Source organism: Microtus ochrogaster, chromosome 4, assembly GCF_000317375.1.
Source record: "Microtus ochrogaster isolate Prairie Vole_2 chromosome 4, MicOch1.0, whole genome shotgun sequence".
NCBI lineage: Eukaryota > Metazoa > Chordata > Mammalia > Rodentia > Cricetidae > Microtus > Microtus ochrogaster.
In genome coordinates this window covers 12,904,202-12,912,238 of record NC_022011.1, presented here as the reverse complement: position 1 = coordinate 12,912,238, position 8,037 = coordinate 12,904,202, and the positions used below count along the sequence as shown (strand labels likewise).

At 40.6% G+C, this 8,037-nt stretch overlaps 1 pseudogene; it reads left to right on the top strand.

The window, feature by feature from the left end:
• Positions 1 to 6,118: 6,118 nt before the first annotated feature.
• Positions 6,119 to 7,517, top strand: LOC101979524 (annotated as a pseudogene).
• The last annotated feature ends 520 nt before the right edge of the window (positions 7,518 to 8,037 follow it).

Sequence of the window (8,037 nt, the reverse complement as noted above, 5' to 3'; positions counted from 1 at the left end):
GCGGTTTTAAGGTATCAGATTGTAATCCTGTCCAGGGCACCTCAGGAGCTACCCTATAATCTTCATAGAAAAAGAAGGAAAAACAAACTTGTGAGAATCCCTCTGAGCTGTAACTTGAGAGCCACCAAAATTAGCTGCTTATTAGACACATACCTTTGCGGTCTTCCCTTCAAGGAGGCCACACCCACACTGTCTAGTTCTTCAGAGTGGCTCATCCCTCTTTCTGCTAATGCCGTGTTTACATTCTTGTCAAAATCTCTTAGTAACTCCAACTCTGACTCACCCTGACTTGTCCTGAAGTCCTTATTTTTTTGTTTCTTTTCTCTTACTGAAAATAGATTATATAATACATTCTGATTAGAGTTTTCCCTCTACCAACTCTTTCTAGTTCCTCAATACCTCCATTTCCCTCCAGACCCACATCCTTTCTGCCTCTCTTCTTGGAAAACAAATAGGCATCTAACAAAAAATAAAACAAAACAAATTGAGATGTGACTAAACACTAAACAAAAGAAAAGAGCCAAAGAAAAAGCTCCCAAAACACACACACATACACAGAGGAACCTCATAAAAAACTGGAAGCTATAGTATGTATAATCAAAGGACCCATAAAATTAGAAAAAACCTGCCACACATGAAACAAAGACCCTCCACCTATGTCATTGAGTCATTTTGTGTTGGCCATCTACTGCTGGGCATGGTGCTTACTATTAAGGGTGTTTTGTTTCCCCAGTGAGACTCCCTTGGAGAAAACTAATTTTTTTTTTTTTTGCAAGTGGTTATCAATTGGAGATTGCTTCTGGGTTAGGAATGTGTCTACTTTTTCCTCTCAGCTGTAGGAGCCCGTCTGGTGCAGACCTCTGTAGACCCCGTGCTTGCTGTCATAGTCTCTGGGAGTTCATATGTGCATCAGTCCTGTTGTGTTTAGATGGCCTCACTTCTTTGGTGCCCTCCATTCTCTCTTGGTTTTATATGCTTCCTGCCTCCTCCTCAGAAGGGCGTTTCCTTAGCCTTAAGGGGAAGGCTTTGGTGGAGACATTCCATTTAGCTCTAAATGTCTATTTAGATCTAAGTTCCATTTAGGGTTTTGAGCATTCTAAGGTCTCTCACTCTGCATACTGTCTGGCTGTGGGTCTCTGTATTTGTCTCCTTCTGCTGCAGGAAGAAGGTTCTCTGGTGATGGCTGAGCAAGGCACTGGTCTATGAGTATAGCAGAATGCCATTAGGAGTCATTTTATGGCTGTGTCCTTTAAGCAGAACAATAGTGTTTGGTTTTCCTCTAAGTACCTTGGCTATCTACGTACAGGTTTTTTTCTCCCCAGGCAGTGTTGGGCAGGGGTTCTAGCTCATTACTGCTACAGACTTTGTGCCACTATGGCACCAGTGTATCTTGCAGGCAGGTCACCACTGTAGAGATAAGGGTTGGCAATTGGACTGGTTTTTAGCTTTCTCATCTTTGGTAGTGTCAGAGTCCCTTCCAGTACCAAGAACAAGAGTCCATAGTGGTGAAGTCTTTATGCAGGTACCAGCTTGACTTCTCCAAGTTTAGTGAGTTGTGTAGGGGCTGTCTTCAAAAATAGGGTTATACTGTCAGTTTGTGGAGAATAACCAGTAACCCTGGGTCTGAGTTATTTGGGGTTCCCATGGAACCCTTTTGGCCAACAATTTGACTCTATGTAACCCATTCCTGGTACTCGAAGCTTCATTTAGATAGATATGCCGTTGAAAGTGTCTCCCTCATTATTTAATTATTTCATTTCGGACGCCTTCATACATGTACATGTTTTAGGGAATGTTTATTATATTAGGTTTCCATATGACCCCTTTGAATGTCTTTCCGACAGTGAAATCAACAATTCCAGGTTCCCTTTCCTGAAGTCTCTTAAAAGAACTCAAACTGCTGCAGGTGGCAGTGTGGAGCTGTGTTTCTGGCCCATGGCATGACAATGCCACATGGCCCAAGTTTGCTAGTTAGAGTCAAAGAGCTAACATTTGTGACACCCCAGGAATGTCCCACATGAGTCCTGTTCTGATAGACCCACTTTTTTTACTTTTGGCTCCATCAACATCCTAATCAAGAAAGCAATTCCTCTGCTTCAGATAAAGGTCTGGCAGTTTATTATACTCAATGTCAATTTGGTGCATGTGTGTAAAGAAAGGCAAGTTTGACTTTGAGCCCGAGAATAGGAGGTATAGACCTATATTTGGATTCTATGTGCCTCAGGACTACCTAATTGGCGTATGTCGATGCAAAACACACCTTTCATCTCAAAGGGAATAGAAAGGAATCCATTCTGAGCCACTTATATGAGTGACTATGGCCCATGAACACGGATCCAAGTCACTTCAATTGACATGTTCAATTGACACATTGGTTTCGTGGACTTTTGATAGTTACAGAACAAAAGGAAATCAAAAATTAAGGCACTTACCACACACATTGGTGAGGACTGCAGGTAGTCAGGCTGCAGCCGAGTGGGGTTTCCATAGGCTTTAGATGTTATTTGGTGACATTCTCAGCTATTGGGATGGTGGAAGCGCCTGCCCTGCTAAGTCACTGCATTCCAACAGTTCTGTCTAGTGATTGAAAGGCTGTAGGGTCAGGAAGAAATAAAATGATTATTAGTGGAACGACAGACAACCCTAGATAATTAGGCTTTGGATTTGCAACATTGCAGCTTTTTACGACCGTAAACTTCTGTCAGCTGTGTATTCACCGTAGGCCTTTATTTTACACTTACCAATCAGCTTCCATTTCGTACACGAGGAATTTAAATTTATAAAGTTTAGGTAGACTGATTGATTGTCTTGTTTAGTTTTGTGTGAATGGGATGAAATGATGCGGATAAAATTCGCCACGTCTGATGAGTACCTACAAATGTCGAATGTGCTGACGGCTGCAGTGGCAGTGTGAGCCCCGCTGCAGTTTCCAAGGGGAACACAAGTTCCACCGAGGCAGCACAACTCCAGGTGGCTCGGTACCTGTGGGCGTGTCTGTCTAACTCGCGGATCATTGGGGAAGTGGTAGCTTCACAGCCAACCCTTCTGTGCGCTGATAGCCCCTGGTAAGGAGGAAACACGTGGTTATAACAGCGGCGAGGAGCCAATGATGCGCAGTCAGCTCCGGCGGAATGAGAAAACTTCCTGGTTTGCTACTCATAGGTTAGCAGGCTGCGTGTTAGCATATTCTATTCATCCGAATCCTAGGGCTTGTTCACAGAAAAAAGCAGTCCTTTCAAATAGGATAAAATAGGGTTTTGTTTGCTTGTTCAGTGAGTGAGAAGTAATGTTTGCTTTATTTCAAAGCTAAAAACATCATCTTCTGTGTTAACTTCAATGATGAATTTTTGGCTATATTTTGGATTTAAAAAACTAAATTTAGCTTAATTTTAATAATTAACTAATGACTATATATTAATTTAAAAGCTCTAGTACTTGCCAGTGTCTAACACTGTTAGCTTTTTTTTTATGGCACTTCTTTATGAGTTGGTTAATTAATTCTTTTCACACAACACATTATATGTATATTATGGTATTTTAAGAAATGGATACAATTCACACCATTTTTTTCCCCCACGTAATTGTCACTATCTCAATTTGTTTGGTTTAAGGACTATGTAAATTTTTTTAGGGCAAAGAACAAAATAATAGAACAGAAAAACTGGACATTTTCGGTATCAGTGGAGGCTTTCTGAGAATTCTGTCATGCTAGCACTATATGTACATATTTAGGTGATTGAGTTTGTTTAGTAATTGCTTGGTTGTAAGATAATCCTGCAACACCTTAAAGAACAAAAGATGGAAATCGCTCCTTTCTTCCATCCAGAATGGCCTTTTGTAATCCACAGAGACGGGAGTGTTCACATTAGCTCTCATTGTATTGAAAAACAATAATGTCAGGACAGATTGAACTTGGAGTCTCAACTTCCTATCTTCTGGACAGTTGCTGAAATGTACATCTTAAAACTTTAATTCGGGGGTTGAAATCATGCGCCTCTTTCCTGGGACATTTGATCGAGCTGAGTTGCTATGAAAGCTCACGCTTACTCAAAGGTCAGTTATAAGATAGGCAGTCTGTATTGGTGTGAGCTGTATTCTGTGTGTTTTTGGAAATGGTTCTTTAGCTAAGTGAGAGTCTCTTAAGGACAGAAAAAAAAAAACACATCAAGCAGTAATCTTAGTCTCCCCAGTAGAGGCCCTCATATGCATTTATTTCTTCAGCTAAGGCAGCCACCGGCAGAGCCTTCAGTACATTTTCAGAAGTGTAAGGAGAGCAGGAGGAAGCACACCCTGAAATACAATGAGAGGGACGCAGAAATCACACTCATAAAAATAATGAAAGCAGAAAGGGAAAGCATATAATTCCAGCTTCAATTTTAAAGAGGTTTACACACCAGTACAAAAATTGCATTAAGAAACTCTGGGAGGAGATGCATCCAAATATTAATGATTTTTATCTCTTAGAATGGCTGGTGAGCCTGATTTCATATTTCTTTCGCTTTTCTATATTCCTGCCAAGGACAGTATTTAACATTAGACTTTGCAACAGTGTTTTAAATTTTAGTAGAACATGAAGCTGTAGAAAACCAGATTTCACTGAAAAAGCCTCCAGCCAAGATTTCAAAGACCATGATTAAAGATAAAAACATGTAGACGTCTATTCTTTTCTTTATTTTAATCACTTCAATCACACTTCCGAGCTTCTTTTATGTGATAGACAAATAGGATACAAAGTAACCCTGCAGATTTCATTTCTGGAGATGATTTTTAAAGTTGTATACAATTCATATATTATAGAAATACACACATTCAATCCTCATTATTCATGAATTCGTATGCGTGAATTCATCTACACACTAAAATGTATTTGTAACCCCCAGTCGAATAGCAGAGGTGTTTTTATAGCCATTGGATATGTATGTATGCACACATTCATATATTACATGGAATTGTGCACATAGAAATCAGCAGAAAAATTTGTAACAGAAATGTGTGCATTCTTAGCTGAAGTTGAACAAGCCAACATGATGCCTGTTTCAGGTCTTACCCTGTAAACAAAGGCTTTTTTGTGATGCTATTTAGTGGCAGGCATTTTACAAATTTGCAAGGGTTTCAGGCGACTTTACTGTTAAAGTGGCCCTCAGTCATAATGCTGAAGCTCTCCCTGATGGATCTTTCATGAGAAAGTTGTGCTGTGCTTCACAGGGCAGGCAAGGTCAGCCTTCAGTTCTAGAGCTGCGGGTTGTGTGCTCAGTGTGAATGAATCAACGATGCACAAACAAGGCATGTTCAACCGAAATGCAAATGAAGCCAGGCAATGGGTTGACTAGCTGTTTACAACAATCTAAAGAAAAGTTCAGAGAGGCCTAACTTAATTTTCCATAGGAGCAATAGTTGAGTATTTGTTTGTGATAGCTTCATAGAACATGGCTATTTCAAATATAAATATACAAATCTTCAAATAATATACAACACATCTAATATAAAATCTGAGTGTGTAGCTTTATTCAGTTTTCACATTGATGTAATTCATAATTATTATTTAGAAACACACACATGCATTCATTTTTCTTCAAGTTTTCCTGCATACCAGTCCAGTCCCCCAGGTTCACCTAACATTACCCCACTAAACCATATCCAATCTCTAAGTCCAATTTGATTCACACAACCTCTTTTTTGCCCCAACCTGCTCTGTCCATATAAGATACAGTACTAAGAGAATAAGGCCATACATCAACATCTCATCACAAAAACACAAAAAATATGATCAAAGTAGCATCTCCTCACAAACCTCTGCCATTCCTATAGGAAGATCTGCTAATGAAAATCATTCAGATGAACCACAGGACACAGTATTTAAAAGAAAAACCATACACTTCATCAAAGAATTAAAGGAATTTAAAGAAGACATAAAGAAACAGCTTAATGGTTTTAAGGAGAATTAAGGCCTGGCATGTAGACCATTGGAAAAAAATCAAAGGTTCCAACATGAGTATACTTAAAACCATTTAAGGCAGATGCCATTATCCTCTCTGTGCCTCTGCTGCATAGACGTTGCCCTTGTGCTCCCCTCCCGCTCGCCTGCGGTCCCGCATGTTGGTGTATCCATTTAATCCAAGAAAATGGAGACCGAGCAGCCAGAAGAAACCTTCCCCAACACTGAAACCAATGGTGAATTTGGTAAACGCCCTGCAGAAGATATGGAAGAGGAGCAAGCCTTTAAAAGATCTAGAAATACTGATGAGATGGTTGAACTGCGCATTTTGCTTCAGAGCAAGAATGCTGGTGCAGTGATTGGGAAAGGAGGCAAGAACATTAAGGCTCTGCGTACAGACTGCAATGCCAGTGTTTCAGTCCCAGACAGTAGTGGCCCCGAGCGCATACTGAGTATCAGTGCTGATATTGAAACGATTGGAGAAATTCTGAAGAAAATCATCCCTACCTTGGAAGAGGGCCTGCAGTTGCCATCACCCACTGCAACCAGCCAGCTCCCGCTCGAATCTGATGCTGTGGAATGCTTAAATTACCAACACTATAAAGGAAGTGACTTTGACTGCGAGTTGAGACTGTTGATTCATCAAAGTCTGGGAGGAGGAATTATTGGTGTCAAAGGTGCTAAAATTAAAGAACTTCGAGAAAACACTCAGACAACAATCAAGCTTTTTCAGGAATGCTGCTCTCACTCTACTGACAGAGTTGTTCTTATTGGAGGAAAGCCTGATAGGGTTGTAGAGTGCATCAAGATCATCCTTGACCTTATATCTGAGTCTCCCATCAAAGGACGTCCACAGCCTTATGATCCCAACTTTTATGATGAAACCTATGATTATGGTGGTTTTACAATGATGTTTGATGACCGCCGTGGACGTCCTGTGGGATTTCCCATGTGGGGAAGAGTTGGTTTTGACAGAATGCCTCCTGGTCGGGGTGGGCGTCCCATACCTCCCTCTAGAAGAGATTATGATGATATGAGCCCTCGTTGAGGACCTCCACCACCACCTTTTGGTCGTGGTGGCCAGGGTGGCAGCAGAGCTAGGAATCTTCCTCTTCCTCCACCACCACCTCCCAGAGGGGGAGATCTAATGGCTTACGACAGAAGAGGAAGGCCTGGAGACCGCTATGATGGCATGGTTGGGTTCAGTGCTGATGAAACTTGGGACTCTGCAATTGACACATGGAGTCCATCAGAATGGCAGATGGCTTATGAACCACAGGGTGGTTCTGCATATGATTATTCCTATGCAGGGGGTCGTGGCTCATATGGTGATCTTGGCGGACCTATTATTACCACACAAGTAACTATTCCCAAAGATTTGGCTGGATTTATTATTGGCAAAGTTGGTCAGTGGATTAAACAAATCCGTCACGAGTCAGGAGCATCGATCAAAATTGATGAGCCTTTGGAAGGATCTGAAGATCAGATTATTACCATCACAGGAACACAGGACCAGATACAGAATGCACAGTATTTGCTGCAGAACAGTGTGAAGCAATATGCAGATGTTGAAAGATTCTAATGCATTTTAGATTTAGAAGGATATTTTTTCTTTTTTATAGTGTGAAGCAGTATTCTGGAAAGTTTTTCTAAGACTAATGAAGAACTAAAGGAGTCCTGCATCTTTTTTTTTATCTGCTTCTGTTTAAAAAGCCAACATTCCTCTGCTTCATAGGTGTTCTGCATTTGAGGTGTAGTGTTGACAAGATGTATAATGTTTAAGTTACTTACAGGGTTGAGGGGAGGGCATGCAAAAACAAACATTAAAAATTTGAAACCACAAAAAAAAAAACCAGGACCAGGTGAACAATCTAAATAGACCTGTTAGTCGCGAAGAATTAGAAGCTGTTATCAAAAACCTTCCTACCAAAAAAAGCCCAGGCCAGATGGTTTCAATGTGGAATTCTATCAGAGCTTCCAAGAAGAGCTAATACCTATACTCCTTAATGTATTTCACAATATAGAAACAGAAGAGTCATTGCCAAATTCCTTTTATGAAGCTACAGTAACTCTGATACCAAAACCACACAAAGACTCAACCA